This window comes from Crotalus tigris, unplaced genomic scaffold, assembly GCF_016545835.1.
Source record: "Crotalus tigris isolate CLP2741 ecotype Arizona unplaced genomic scaffold, ASM1654583v1 scf7180000024124.1850442, whole genome shotgun sequence".
Taxonomy (NCBI): domain Eukaryota; kingdom Metazoa; phylum Chordata; class Lepidosauria; order Squamata; family Viperidae; genus Crotalus; species Crotalus tigris.
The window spans coordinates 186055-202501 of record NW_024100400.1 but is presented as its reverse complement, the minus strand read 5'-3'; the positions used below and the strand labels follow the sequence as shown (position 1 = coordinate 202501).

At 35.3% G+C, this 16447-nt stretch overlaps 1 protein-coding gene across 9 annotated transcripts in view; it reads right to left on the bottom strand.

Annotated features, from left to right (window-relative positions):
• Positions 1–7973: 7973 nt before the first annotated feature.
• DUSP12 (dual specificity phosphatase 12) overlaps positions 7974–16447 on the bottom strand; it is a 36429-nt gene continuing 27955 nt past the window's right edge. For 7 of the 9 annotated variants that reach the window (XR_005554199.1, XR_005554200.1, XR_005554201.1 and 4 more), the window contains one exon: positions 10248–12748. The gene's annotated coding sequence lies outside the window, so the exon portion shown is untranslated. Of the gene's footprint in view, positions 8739–9851; positions 9984–10247; positions 12749–16447 lie in introns of those variants that run through there. The other 2 variants (XR_005554196.1, XR_005554197.1) reach the window with 1 other exon arrangement.

Sequence of the window (16447 nt, the reverse complement as noted above, 5' to 3'; positions counted from 1 at the left end):
TATCGCTTTTAATCTGGGTTGGAAACTGGAGGAAATTCGGAATGAGATAGAAAAAATCTTCAGAGTTAATTCATGGGTTGCCAGACAAAGAAATTTACCCAGAGATGTGGTTATCTACTTTTCAAGAAGATCTATATGTAATGAAATTTTACAGGCTTTTTATAAACAGAGGTTCCAAATTGCAGCTCAAGATGTTATGATTTTAAAAGAGATACCTCCCAAAATTTTAAGAAGAAGAAAAGATTTTGCTTTTCTATCTGAGGAGTTAAAACATCGTCAAATTCAGTTTAGATGGGAGATTCCAACTGGAATAGCAGTGATTTATGAAGGAAAGCGTTATAGATTAACTACAGTTTCAAAGGCAGAAGAATTTTATAATTATGTTTTGAAGGCAAGTTCCTCCTCATCCTTACAGGCTAGTAAAATTGAAGAAGAGCAGATAATTGGAGGAGCAACTTCACTGATTGTTAGAGAAGTACAAGGTCAACCTGCGGCACAGAATTTGGAGATAAAAGAACAAAGGATGACAAGAGCTGCGTATAAACGTAGAGAGAAGCAGCAGAAGAATAGTGAAACAATAGTAGGTACTACTACTACTACTACTACTGAGCCTGTGGGAGGAGCAAGACCAAAAAGATCTTCAACAATTGATCTTCAAGCTTTGCTTCAGAGGCTTCAGGTCGTTAGGGATGGCAAAGCTCCTGACATGGAATGTTAATGGCTTGAACTCACCGCAGAAAAGAAAAAAAAGTTTTTCATTACCTGAAGCAACATAACAATGACATAATATGTTTGCAAGAAACTCATATAACTTTAAAGGATTCTAAATATTTGACTAATTTTCGTTTGGGATCACATTTTATGGCTCCAGCTCCAGGGAAAAAAGGGGATGTTGTAATTTATGTGAAGAAAAATTTATCGGCTGAATTAATAGAATCTGATCCTCAAGGAAGATATGTTTTTATAGATTTACTACTACGAGGGAAGATATTTCTTATTGTTGGATTATATGTCCCTAATCAACAACAGAAGCAATTCTGTAAGTTTTTGCATGGAAAAATAACTCAGTTGGATTACAAATCTGTAATTATGATGGGAGATTGGAATGTAGTCTTGGATTCAAAAAAGGACAAAAAGGGTACTTTCAAAACTTTTACTCAATCTAAATTACCTAAACCATTTTTTGATATGAGAGATGAGTTGGAACTTATTGATGTTTGGCGTGAAAGGAATATAAATGACAGAGATTACACTTTTTATTCAGACAGACATCAATCATTTTCAAGGACTGATTTTATTTTAATTTCCAATGATCTTTTTTCTAGGGTCAAGAAGGTTAAGATTTTTCCTAGGACATTGTCGGATCATAGCCCTGTGTGGTTGGAGTTATTTGTGGAAGATGGGAATAGAAGATCCTGGAGATTGAATGAGAATTTGTTCACTCGGGAGGAGTTTGTACAAAAATGTAAAGAACATTTTTTTTTATTTTTTTATTGAAAATTTTATAAACTTTTACAATAAAATACCTCCCCCTCCCACCCCCAATGACCCTCCCCCCTCCTTCCCAGAGCTGAATACAGGGTTAAAAAAACAAAAAAACATACCCACTTTAAACTATAAATTATTCAAAAGCTAAATAATACTTTCTAATCCCATATTTATTCTGTACAAAATTTACCCATCTTTTCCACACAAAAATATATCTCTATTGTGAATGGTCTTTCAGATAAGCCGAAATTTTTGCCATTTCTGATAAATAAGAAACTTTAAAAAACCATTCTTCTATAGTAGGCAAGCAATCTTTCTTCCAATATTGCCCAATCAATAACCTTGCCGCCGTGATAAAATTCAACATTAAAGTAATATCTTTGCCATCACATTCTTCAATAATACCTAACAAAAATAATTGTGGTGTAAATTTTATCCTTCTATTAAAAATCTTCTGAATGTTCCACCAAATCTTAATCCGAAAAGCCTTTATATTTCTACATGACCACCAAATATGGTAGTACGTTGCATCCAAACAACCACATCTCCAACATTTGGGCTGTACATTCGGATACATACAAGACATCTTTTGTGGATCAAGGTGCCACCTATAAAACATTTTATAAAAATTTTCTCGTAAATTTTGAGCTTGGGTGAACTTAACATTCCTTACCCAAATTATCTCCCATGTGTCTTATAAAATCGTCTCTTCAAAATTTTGAGCCCATTTAACCATACAATCTTTAACTAATTCTGTTTCTGAATCCAGTTCCACTAAAGCATTATAAACTCTTTTTATATGAGTTCGACTTTGATCTTTAATTTGTTTCATCAAATTCATATCTTCCATAGTAAAACCCACTTTTTGATCTATACTCCATCTTTCTAATAATTGCCTATACTGAAACCAAGAATAAATAATATTTTCTTGCGTTAATTCCTCCATAGATTTTAATTGCCAATTATTCCCTTCCCACTTAAGCAATTGTTTGTAAGAAATCCTATCCATTTTCACTCCTTTCCTTATCCCCTCTATTGCATGCCCAGGAATTCCCCACAACGGTATTCTAAAATTTAATCTATAATATTTCTTCCAGACACGCAATAAAGCAATTCTTAAAACATGGGACTTAAAAACCCTATCCACCTTTTTATTATAAATTAAATACGCATGCCATCCAAATAATAAATCCCATCCCTCCAAAAAAAGTATATTTGAATTTGTTAAGTTAACCCAGTCACTATTCAACGTTAAGACCACCGCATCATAATACAATTTCAAATTCGGCACCTTGAGTCCTCTTCTCTCTCAAACATCTTGTATAATTTTAAGCTTAACTCTTGGTTTTTTCCCAGCCCAAATGAATCTATTAATACCCTTCTGCCATTCTTCTAAATTTGTCTCTTTCTTTAAGATAGGTATCATTTGAAACAAGAAAAGAAATTTTGGCAGAACATTCATTTTAACTGCAGCAATTCTCCCTAACAAAGATAATTGCAATTTTTTCCAATCATTCAAATCCTTCTGCATTTTAAGCCATAACATTTCATAATTGTTTTTATACAGTTTTACATTAGAAGCAGTTATATAAACCCCCAAATATTTTACCTTTTTTACAATTTCAAAACCTGTCAAATTAACTAGAATTTCCTTATCCGAGTTGGTCATATTTTTAGATAATAGTTTAGTCTTATTATTATTGACTTTAAAACCAGAAACTTGCCCATACTGATTTATAATCTGTAACAACTCCAATACCGAATAGGTTGGTTGAGACAAAGTAACAACCAAATCAAAGAACATTTGAAGGAATTTTTTGTTTTAAATATGAACAAGGGAACATCAATGCCTATGGTGTGGGATGCTAGTAAAGCTTATATGCGGGGAATTTTGATTCAAATGAATAATGTTTTTAGGGGTAACTTGACACAAAAACATAAAGAATTAGAAGAAGAGATTAAATTAAAAGAAGAAGCCTTTGCTTTGAATCTGACAGATAATAGGTTAAAGGTTGCTATAAATACGCTTAGGGCACAATTTAATATGTTGATGGCAGATCAGGTAGCGACAAATTTGCATTATATGAAACATAATACTTTTTGTAATGCAAATAAGCCTGGGAGGTGGTTAGCTTATCAATTACGTAAGAAACAGAAAGCAAGAATTATAGACAAAGTAAAATATAAAGGTACTGAGGTTTTTCAATATAATTTGATTAAAAAGAGTTTTTTAGATTTTTATACAAAATTATATGCTAGTGATAATATACATGTTGCAGAAGTAGAAAAGTATTTACAATCAGCGCATTTTCCAAAACTTTCTAATGAACAAATTATGATGAATTGTTCAATTACCTCAGAGGAAATTGGTTCAGCTATTAAGCAGTTAAAAGTGGGAAAGTCTCCAGGTACAGATGGATTGATGACAATGTATTATAAAATTTTATCTGAGGAAATGATGGAGCCATTAAAGGAGCTTTTTAATAGTATTTTGTTGGGAGCTCAAGTTCCCCCTTCATGGAGAAGTGTGTTTATATCATTGGTCCCGAAGGAGGATCAAGATCTTACTGAACCTAGGAATTATAGACCTATATCTCTTTTAAATGTGGCTTACAAGATTTTCTCAAAAAATTTGGCAAATAGATTAATGGAGGTAATGAAGGACTTGATTCATTGTGACCAATCAGGATTTATAACAGGAAGATATATGAAATATAATGTAAGGCAAATTCTTAACTTAATAGAGTATTTGGATAAGAATAATCAGATCCCTGCAGCTTTTATATTTTTAGATGCTGAGAAAGCTTTTGATCAACTAGATTGAAAATTTTTATTTCTATTGATAGAGAAAATGATTTTTGGAGATAAGTTTTTACATGTTATTAGGGCTATATATCAGCAACAGTCTGCTCAAATTATTATCAATGGGGGTCTGACTGAGACTTTTAATATTGAAAAGGGAACAAGACAAGGATGTCCATTATCTCCATTGTTATTTGTTTTAACGATGGAGGTTTTGTTAATTCAGATTAGAGAGTCAAAGGTAATTAAGGGAATAAAAGTAAACAGGAATGAGTATAAATTGAGAGCTTTTGCAGATGATTTGGTTTTAACTTTAGTACAACCTACTCAAGTAGCTGGTCACTTGTTGGAAATTATATCTCAGTATGAAAAAGTTTCTGGTTTTAAAATAAATAATAATAAAACTAAAATGTTATCTAAAAATATGTCTAATAAGGAAAATGAAATTTTAGTTAAACTTACAGATTTTCAGATGGTGAAAAAGGTTAAATATTTGGGAGTATATATAACAGCTTCTAATGGTAAACTATATAAGAATAATTATGAATTATTATGGGCAAAAGTACAAAAGGATTTAAATGACTGGAAAAAGTTGCAATTGTCGTTTTGGGGAGAATATCAGCGGTAAAGATGAATGTTCTACCAAAGTTTCTTTTTTTGTTTCAAATGTTACCTATTCTAAAAAAAGATGCAAATTTGGATGAGTGGCAAAAGGGTATTAATAAATTTATCTGGGCTGGGAAAAAATCAAGGGTGAAGTTTAAGATTTTGCAAGATGCCCGAGAAAGAGGTGGGCTTAAAGCACCCAATTTGAAATTATATTATGATGCAGCCACCTTAACTTTGATAAGCGATTGGCTTAATTTAACAAATAAAGATGTTCTTTCTATTGAAGGGTGGGGTTTATTGTATGGTTGGCATGCATATTTGATTTTTAATAAGAAAGTAGATCGGGCTTTTAAATCACATATTTTAAGGAATGCTTTTCTTCGAGTTGGGAAGAAGTATTATTATAGGTTAAATTATAAAATACCTATTTGGGGGATTCCTGGACATGTAATTGTGGGAGTCTCTAAGGGGATGAATTTCAATAAAATTTCATATAAGGAGTTATTAATTTGGTCAGGTAACGATTGGCAGCTAAAATCTTTAGACAAGACATATTAAGACAAAAAAATATTTTATATTCATGGTTTCAATACATACAAATTGTGGATAGGTGGACAGTAGATAAGAAAGTTGGAATAACATTAGGAGATGAAAACTTGATTATTCAGATTAAAGATCAGAATCATGCTCATATTAAAAGAATCTACGATGAGTTAATAAAATTGGATTCGGAAACAGAGTTAATAAAAGATTGTATGATTAAATGGGCTCAGAATATCCAGGAACCGATTTTATTGGATCAATGGGAAAATATTTGGATTAGAAATGTTAAATTTACACAGGCCCAAAATTTGAGGGGAAATTTTTACAAAATGTTTTATAGGTGGCATTTGGATCCCAAAAAATTGTCTTGTATGTATCCTAACTTACAGCCCAAATGTTGGAGGTGTGGTAGTACTGATGCAACTTACTTTCATGTTTGGTGGACCTATAAGAAGGTTAAAGCTTTTTGGATAATGATTTGGTGGAACATTCAAAAGATGTTTAAAAAGAAGATGAAGTTTACTCCTCAATTATTTTTATTGGGTATTTTTATGGATTTAGATGTTAATGAAACTATTTTAATGTTGAATCTAATAACTGCAGCAAGGTTACTTGTAGATTTATATTGGAAGATGGATTCACTGCCTACTTTAGAAGAATGGATACTTAAGGTTTCTATTTTAGCGGAAATGGCAAAGCTTTCTCCTTATTTAAAGGACCATACGCAAGAAAAATTTATTATAGTGTGGAGAAGGTGGATAGATTATATTCAGAATAAATCTGGTACTTTAAAGTTCCATTTATTTTATGATTATTTTTTTCTTGATGTAATAATTATTATTTATAGAATTTTATAATATTTGATTTATAGTAGATTTGTTTATATTATTATTTTTAAAGTTTAGAGGGAGTTAAGGGTTAAGTATGAATTTGTTTATTGTATAAATTTTTTGTTTTAAACATTATAGCTTGTGTTTGTTTTGTTTACAATAACCCTGTATTTTGCTCTGGGAAGCGGGGGGGGAGGGTAGGGCGGGAGGGGATGGGTGGGATTAAGTAGGTTAGATATATATAGAAATATTAATGTATAAAATAGATAGAGTAATTCAGAGGGAGGTGCTGCTCGAGTATTTCCCCTGAATTGTATCGGAAGAGGGATGAGAGGGGAGGAGGAAGGGATGGAAGGAAGTTGGATGGGAGGAAGGGATGAGGGGAGAGAGGAGATGAGAAAAGAGAGGGAGTAGGGAAGTAGGAAGGAAGGTTGAGAGGGTGGACGCAGTCGGGGGGAGATAGACGAGAGATACCTAAGGTCTTCTTTTAAAGGTATTTTTCTTTTTTATTTTTTTTATATAATGTATTGAAAGTATTAATTGTATTGAAAATTGAAATAAAAATTTTTACAAAAAAAAATTACAAAATGTTTTTTTTAAGTTTTTATTTTTCATTTATCAATTACATAAACAAAAAAGAAAAAATTTCACATTTGACAAAATAAAATAAATACACCTAGGTGTTGCTTGCCCACCCCCCCCCCCAAACTGCATCCGCCCTCTCTAACACTCTCCCTTACTTCCCTCCTCTTTCTCACCTCCCTCACCTCTCTCTCCCCTCCTCCTCTCCTCTCACCATCCTACTTCCTCCCTAACCTTTCTTCTCCACTCTCATCCCTCTTCGGATACAGTGCCGGGGAAATGCCCAAGCAACATCTCTCTCATAAGTTGTCCCATCTATTATCTTACTTTAATCCTTTTGTCTAACCTACTTTCCCACCCACCCCCAACCCCCCTCCCCCCCACTCCCCAGAACACCCACCCACCCCCAACCCCCCTCCCCCCACTTCTCAGAGCTTGGCACAGGGTTTTCAAACATATTAAACAAAATCTACTTAACTTTAACTAATACAAACTGAATTTAACTAAACCTATCCAACTATACAAATAACAAAATCAATAACTTACTTTAACTCAGATACAAAACAAATTTAAACAACAAATTCAAACAAATTAAAAAATTTAAACCAAAAATTATTCATAATCAACTATAAAAATCAAATACAAAGCAAATTAAACAATTCCAAATTTAAACCAAAAATTGTTCATAATCAAAACGATACCTTTAAGGGGGGGTTGGGGTGGGAGGGAGGAAATGTGGGGGGGTAAGTGTAATATAGATAATGGTTGCTTATAGGGGTGCAGCCTGGGCACTCCCCTTATGCTGTGTTCATGGGTTTGATAGGGATGAGAGGTGAGAAAGTGTAGAGAGGAAGTAGGGTAGTGAGAGGAGATGGGGAGGGGAAGAGATTAGGATGGGAGGTGAGAAAGAGGAGGGAAGTAGGGAATGTTTCAAGAGAGGGTGGACGCGGCCCGGGGGGAGTGGGCAGGTCGTACCAATGGTTATGAATTTATTTCATTTCAAAATTGTATTGTACTTTTTTATATATATAATGTTTATATGGAAAAAATAAAAAACTTCTAATAAAAAAACGATACTTTTAATCATATCTACTCTAATCATAATTTATCCATTAAATCCCATATTTATTCTTCACATAATTTATCCACCTTCTCCACCCCGAGATGTATATTTATTTTAAACAATATAAACTTGGCTCTTAACTCTTTCCCCCCCAGACCCAAGTAAATTTATTAATCATAAATTTAACCTTTTCTCCTAAATCAAAACCTATCAACTTCTTGTACACTTTTAATATATCATAATATATCGTAATTATCTTTATACGTTTATTAAACATTATAATAAATACTCCCAAATATTAAATCGCTAAATTAAAACCTATCAAGTCTTCTCCCAAACAGAGATCATAATTTTAAATTTTTAAACTTTTTCCCCTAAATAACAAAGATTTATAAAAACTCTTTATAATTTCCCCCCCCCCCAAAAAAAGCTAGCTAGCCGGCTGATATTCCAACTTTTCCTTCTATTGTCTAGCGCGTAGAAAATGGCGGAGAACCTTCCTTTATTTTACTTCTGAAAGCTGCACGAGTCATACTCAATTTCTTTAATGAATCTTCTGTTAAGGACTGCTGCAAAAGTTCAACCTGCATATCTTCTTCAATCAGCTGCTCTTCCAACTTTTCTTCTGATGTCTCAGCTGTGGGTAATGAAGAGCCCGCCTTTATTTTGCTTCTGAAAGCTACACGAGTCATACTTAATTTCTTTAATGAATCTTCTGTCAAGAAAGATTGTTGCAGAGGTTTAACCTGTATATCTTCTTCAATCTGTTGCTCTTCCAACTTTTCTTCTAATATCTCAGCTGTGGGTAATGAAGAGCCTGCCTTCAAAACAAAAGTGTAAAAATCTTTCGCTTTTGAAATTGTATCAAGTCTATAATGTATCCCCGCATAATTCACCGCTATTCCAACCAGTATTTCCCATCTGAACCGGACCTGTCGCCTCTTAAGCTCATCAGCCAGAAAAACAAAATGCTTTCTTACTTTAAGAATTCTTGAAGGTAATTCTTTCAAAAGTATAACATCCTGAGCTGCAATTTGAAATCTCTGCTTATAAATGGCTTGTAAAATTTTATTACGAAGTGATCTACTAGAAAAATAAATAACCACATCTCGTGGCAGATTCCTCTGCCTCGCAACCCTTGAATTAACCCTAAAAACTTTTTCCGTCTCTCTCAATATTTCTTCAGGCTCAGATTTCAAAATAAAAGCTATGTCCTTTACGACCACTTGTCTCAAATCCTCTTGAATGTTTTCCTGCATTCCCCTTATTCTTAAAGCAAACTCCATACTTCTGTATTGTAACATAGTAATTTCATCCTGAATTATTTCCACCTTATTTTCTGTTTTATCAACTCGATCTTCCAATTTTTCAGAACTTTCTACAGCAACATCAATACGCTGATCCAGACGATCTATATGATCAACAAACTTCTGAAACACAGACGCTATATTTTCTCTCAGTTTCCTAAATTTATTTTCAATAATTTCACCTATCTCTTAAAAATTACAAAATGTTAATCCATATTTTTATACCTGACTTAGAATTCTTTTTTAACATTATTTTGCACTAGGACAATGAATGCATGATCCCTTCAGGAAAAGTTGCATGTCTTAGACCAAGTTTCAGAAATTGAATGGCTCTTGCTATGAAACCTCAACCAAAGATTACAATGGGGTTGAAGGAAGACAGATGATATCTTCTGTTACTAACTGAGTCTGTGTGACAACAGGGGTGTCAAACTGCCGGCCCGCAGGCCGGATGCATCACGTGGAAGCCATGCCCACCCCACTGCCAGCAATGGCAAAACCGGCCCCATACGTTGCGCAACATTACATGATGTCGCGGGTTTGACATGCCTGCTATACAATATGTTGTGGAAGGGCTGGAGGGGGGCACCAGCATCTTCCCAAAGCAGAACTTAGAAAGAATACTACCTGGTCCCATTGCATAAAGATTTCTTCTGCTAGGTGTTTATTTGCTTTGATCTTGTTTCCTTTTCCATATGCCCCACTGTCAAAGGTTCCATTCCAAAACATTTTCACAATGTAACAGCAGGATCTTTTGTTCTTTGGGAAAAGGAAGGCAAGTTGAAGAATGTAATATCTTAACTCATTCCTTGAATTCAGTTACATATGCTGAATGTAAAATGCGTTTCTGTTAAAACTTCTAAGACCAATATGTGAGGGACAAGAGAGAGGACAGGTTAAGTACTGCAATCCCTACAGTCATTATTGCTAATTAGTCCTTTCCAGGCATAGCTACTGTGGAGATGTTGTGACTGGTGAGCAATGTGACAACTTTCTGTTGGCTCATTCTGTTGCCAAAAATGGTTTGCTAATTCCCTCCAGAAATGTTCAATAAAACCTAAAAAGGAAGTGCTATTTTATTCATTAGAACAAAATTTGAGCTGCTTTGACAACTTTTAACATGTTGAAACCCTAATTCCAGAAGCCAGACTTTTGATTATTTTACTTTGTCTGTTTCTTTAAGTAACAAATATACAGCTCAAGTGTGTAGGGGAGCAAAGGATGTGCAATTACTGTGTCCAGGTGGCAGAAGCTATCTTTTGCTTCAGCAAAGGGTTCCTTTGAGAACTCTGAATCACCTGCCTCCAGCTTTCTTGCAATAAAGAAAGTGTCTCCACCCAGTAAGTGAGACTAATAGGTCATTGTCCCTTCTTCTAGGAAATTCAACAAAAGATAAATCTCTCACTTGTGAATAATAGCTTTACTACTTTCAGAGAGAAGCAACAACTATAGTGAGATACTGTTCAGATGGCATTATATGGTTTCACAGTTGTAAGAACAACTTCAAATAGGACTTTCATCCTGCAGAGCTTCTGTCCCTTTTCTTCATTCACACATGGACCTGTCTGGAGCTCCTCTTTTTCCAGAACTTAGTGAGAGCTCTTCACTGTAAAGGCAACAGTCATAAAGGTTGAGTACATTTTAAAATAGAAGTAATTAGTAAACAACTGCACTTTCTCCCCTCCCTTTGCAGAATGCCCCAAAGCAGCACCCGAATTCTCTGTCCCATGCTTGAGCCCTCCTTCTGGAATGGATCTCCTCCATCCTGCCTCATATAATCAAGCCAGTTTCTTCTTTTATTCTAAAAAGCCTCTCTTTTTTCCTGGCTAATGTGCTGGGCATTTTTCTCCCTGGTAAGTCTGTCAGCCAACTTCTTTTCATTTTGCTACAGGGAGGGGATCCCTGCTCAGAGGAGAGGAAGTATTGTTTTTCCTCCTCCCCTTCCTTTATGCTCAGATTGCTTTCTTTGCCTCCTGTTTCAGACCAAGAAAAAACTTCCCAGTATGGTTCTTTCTCTCTTTTATGCTACTTTTCTTTTTTCTCTATTCCCTAGCTATGACACTATTGTCCAGCTGCGATCCTGCCTCGTCTTCTTCTTTTTTAGAATTTTTTAAAATTCCATCCTTATTATTGTTATAGATAACTCAAAATGGTGAACATACCTAATACTCTTTCCTCCTTCTATTTTTCCACAACAACAACTCGGTGAGGTGAGGTGAGCTGAGAGAAAAGGACTGGCCCAAAGTCATCCAGAGGGGGGGGGGATCAATATATTATTTTTTTCAAGCAAATTAGAAATACTCTCCAAGGTCATATACAAGTAAAACCTCCTGGAAAATGTTAGGTCTTAAATTAAGGGCACAGTCAAATTCAGCTTCACACATAGTCGTACCATGTTTTTTTCTACAATTAGAAGCACAGATAAACAACCAAACAACTGCAGAAGTGTCTTACAACACTCCCTATGATATTCCTGAGTGTAAAAGGAAAAACACCAAACCATTGTAGTCAGATTGCTCAGCTAACATCATAGTCATTTGGCTCCTGCTTTTTCATTCTCTCACCCCATCCCATCTCCATTTCTACAACACAGGAAAATATGATGTTCCCAAAAATATTGTATATGGCAATAATTAAAGCCAATTACATCCTAAGAAGATAAGTCTATTAAAATGCATAATTGCTTATTATACTGTCCCCTATGCAAAAGTTTTGCCTTAGTACCTATATTTGCCTTGTAAATGGGCTATACATTGAGAGCAAATATCCTACTTTCCAAATACATGACCACATTAATACTTAAAATGAAGTGTACATTTGTAAGTATGTTGAATAATTTAAAATGCATATCAAGCCAATTTAGCAGCAATAGCTTTACATATAACTTTTATTAGATACGCTTCCATTATTTATCTTGTATAGCACAGCAACTATAAAAAAAAATAAAATGTAGTAGCAAAAGTATATGAAGGAGTTGCCAGAAAAATGTTTTCAACTATATAAAAACAGTATTATGACATTATAGACTTCTTGTCAGGAAGAAACTACACCGAAACTGTAGTTAAAGAGACCAAAAGTGGAAGAAAGCACATTTGTCTTAAAGGACAGGAGTCTTCCTAAGAGGTTAAATAATAGAACCAATCAGGAAAGGGAGGCAGTTCCCGTCACTGGATGCCTTCAGAGAGGAGGCAGTCATTTGTCTGGATGATTTAATCTGGATTCTTGCACTTAGCAGGCAGATGGATTTAATGGTCTAAATACACTGATATGTTCTTATTATTATTTTATGCACTTTTCTGGGACCAAACCCCTAGGGCAACTTATACCAGGAATTGCCTTTTTAAAATACATACAAGAAATTAGGACACATATAAAAGCAATATTAAAAACATGTGATCAATATGAAATAGGCTTGGGGGGGAAATAAAACTTTCATCGGACATTTAAGAGAATTCCCATTATACCTGATAGACGGGTTCAAATTCATATGATGAGACAAAGAATTTTTGAAGATCAACATTCAACTGAAACAAAAAAAAATTTTTGCTGGCATTAATGGACAATCAGCTAGAAGTAGCAGAGAAGGCAAAATTAATTTGTTTGAGTAGAGAAAGAGCAACAACAACTTTTATTAGTGGCTGGAAACCCCTTGATGAAGAAAAAAAGAGAGAAACATGAAGTTTTGAAGATTAAAAAGGATAACTTAAGGAAAGAAAAAAAATATGATATAAGTTATAACCTTAGAGAAAGAGGGTAAAATATAAATATATCTATAATCACAATCAAGACCAGAAGCTGCTTCTTTCCTTTCCTTTTTTATTTCTTTTTCTATGTTCTTCTTCACTAATTTTCTTTCTTTTCTTTCTTTTCTCTTATATATATTATTTTTTCACCCCACTCCATCTTCATTTCTACAACACAGGCAAATATGATGTTCCCAAAAATATTGTATATGGCAATAATTAAAGCCAATTACATCCAACATACATAAAATATGATAATTGTTGGGGCCCACATAGTGTTCTAACACACAACTAAACAAACAAATTTGTCAGAATATCACAAAAGGTGATCACATGACCCTGGGACAGTGTAACCATCATAAATATGAGTCAGTAGCCAAACATCTGAATTTTGATCACATGACCATGGGGATGCTGCAACTGACTTGTGGAAAAACAGTCATAAATCACTTTTTTCAGTGTCATTGTACCGTGTTTCCCTGAAAGTAAGGCCTACCCCAAAAATAAGCTTTAGCTTGATTTTGGGGATGGGTCTAATATAAGCCCTACCCCCAAAATAAGCCCTAGTTTGGAGCGAGGCACAAACCTAAAAATCAAGCTAGGGTGGAGGTGGGGAGCTGCCCCATGTGCCCCGCACCCACTTATGTTGCAGCCAGGCAGGCCTCTCCTCACCAGCCCACTTCTTCTGAGGCGTCTTTTGCAGCCAGGCCTGTATTCCTCAGCCATAGGCTTTTCTGGAAGGCCTGTGCAGCCAAGAACTGAGCTACAGATTGAATAACTCAGCTGCAGAGGCCTTCCAGAAAGCCTTCCTGACTGCAAAATGCAGGCTGGAATGCAGCTGCAGAATGAAGCTGTTCCTTTGGCCCCAGAAGAAGTGGACCGGCTGGGCGAAGCTGTTGGTGCTGGAGATGAGAATAAAAGACACCCCTGGTCTTATTTTTGTGGAAACACGGTAACTTCAAGTGGTCACTAAATGAACTGTTGTAAGTCAAAGAATTACTATATGTGCTTCTGAAGAGGGTGGCTGTTGAGGATGCTCATACTAATCAGTATGATTGCAAGAGAAAAAGCTGCATTCCTTCCTTTGTGAGATTGTATATGCACATACCTATGGATGTGTATACATAGGAATTAGAATATATATTGAGGCTAATAAACTGCTATCTTAATAGCAACATGAACAACACACAACCAAAAGCCTGCGTATGTATGGATGTGTGTAGAGATGTTCTAAACTATTTTTCTCCTATTTCTATCAAAATTTCCTATTTTTTTCTATTTGTTGAGATTGCCTTTTTCTGCCCAGTATTAAAGTATTCCTGTAGCATAGACAAAGGAGAAAATTTTGATTAATGTGTTTGTTTGTTATGCACTGGGGTTCTCCCAAGCAAAGCACAAGTGCCTGGATCATTAGGCTTATCAGCATCTTATCCCCCAGGCAAGTGCTAATCCAGTAACAATAACAGTAACAGAGTTGGAAGGGACCTTGGAGGTCATCTAATCCAGCCCTCTACTCTCACAGGAGACCTATACTATTTGTGATAAATGACTGTCCAGTCTCTTCTTAAAAACCTCCAGGGATGGGGCACCCACAACTTACAAAAGCAATTTATTCCACTGGTTAATTGTTCTCACTTTTAAGAATTTTCTCCTTAGTTCTAGGTTGCTTTTCTACTTGGTTAATTTCTATCCATTGTTTCTCGTCCTGCCTTCTGGTGCTTTGGCTGCCTTGTGGCAGCCCTTCAAGTATTGGTCCTTCTTTTCCCTACACTAGACATACCCTTCCTGCAATGCTCTTCATAGGCTTTAGCTTCTAAGCCCCTAATCATTTTTGTTGCTCTTCTCTGAATTCTTTCTAAAGTCTCAATATCTCTTTTGTATTGGGGTGACCAAAACTGGATGCAATAGTCTAAGTATTCTCAGTCTAACTGAGGGGAACTTCCCAGTTAACAGGTGAATCCAAGGGAGCTCCCAAAGTCTGAAGTAATGTATTTTCAGCTTTTCTCTTCACATTGACATCACCCACTTTAGTAGCAGTAGATTTCTATTTTTGTTTATTTTGTTATTTGGGATTAAACAATAGCCAGGGATAATTCAGCCACTGTTTGGAAGCATAGTTCCTTTGTTAAGGTCCTATAACTCCCCATACCCCAAAACTTCACAATGATCTATAACCCACAAAGTCCAAATCCCTCATATTGAAAAGGAAGCTGGTAGCACAAAGTTCTCAGATACTCTGGAAGGAAAATTGCCCAAGATTTGCAGAATAAGGAGACTTAAAGTAATAAGGCTTCGTCGAGCCCAACTGAGAAACACCAAGGGGGGAAAAATATTGCTACAATCAGTGTCAGTCACATTTTCTATCTTTTTTTTCCATAATGTGAAGGTTGATCTTAGGTAGGTTTCCTTAGGCAACCAATTACAAGACAGAAGTGACAATACACACGTTCACAATTATCCATATGCAAATGCATACAAAGATATTATCCATTCTCTCTGGACAGACCAATTGAAATATGCAGAGTTTTGTCAACACCATTCATGTTCTGTTTCAACAGAGCAATTACTTTTCACATCCTGCGTTTGGTACCTATGCAATCTCCTGACTGAAAAAGTACCCTGCAACCCAGATTGAGGTCCTTCAGTATTCCCCTGGCTCCTTCTCCTATTTTTTTTTCTGTGAACAAATGAACTGCCCAGACATCATGTATTTTAAAAAACTAACAATGTAATGTTATGCCTGTTAAGAGAGCTGAAAGTAAATACACATTTTGATAAATATGCTTTGGTAAGTTGAAGTAATAAAGTACTTCTCTGAGAAAAGCTTCTCCCTATTGCCAGTGCAGTATCTTCAATATTTCCAGTAATGATACACTTATAAGCAACAGGATAAAATATGAGTGTTTGCAGAATATGGTGCCAAAAAACCAAAAGGGCAACCCATGACTCTGCTTCCAAAGCTCCACTTGGTTTTTATTTGTATTGCCCATGCAATACACATGGGAGAAGCTTTGATTGTCTCATTTGCCATCTTGACTTTTTGAAAAATATCCTGCAGGCAACGCTGGCTTAAGATGAAATGTTCAGTTGTTTTAATTTATCTTGCCAAGTTCATTTCTCAGAAGGGAGAAGAAAAAACAAGTGGATCTGCTGCCTTGGCCTTAATCCTGTCCAAGAGAAAGGAACTGTTTTGGAAATTAAAAGGCACTAAGAGAAACACCAAGAGAAAATCTCCAAGTGGTTTTGGAATTCATTATAGCAAGAACTATAAAAACATCCACTGAAGACTGGAAAAGTAAATCTAAAGTAGCTTTTTAATGTGCTGACACTTTAAAGGGAGCTCTATAATAGATGGAACCAGGGATATATGTTCAATGAAGACTACAGCAAAGGAAACCAATCATGGAATGGAAAAATGCTATCAAAAAGTAAAGCCAAAAACTGAGGCTTATGAAAGAGTTAAGAGAGGGAAGGGAGACG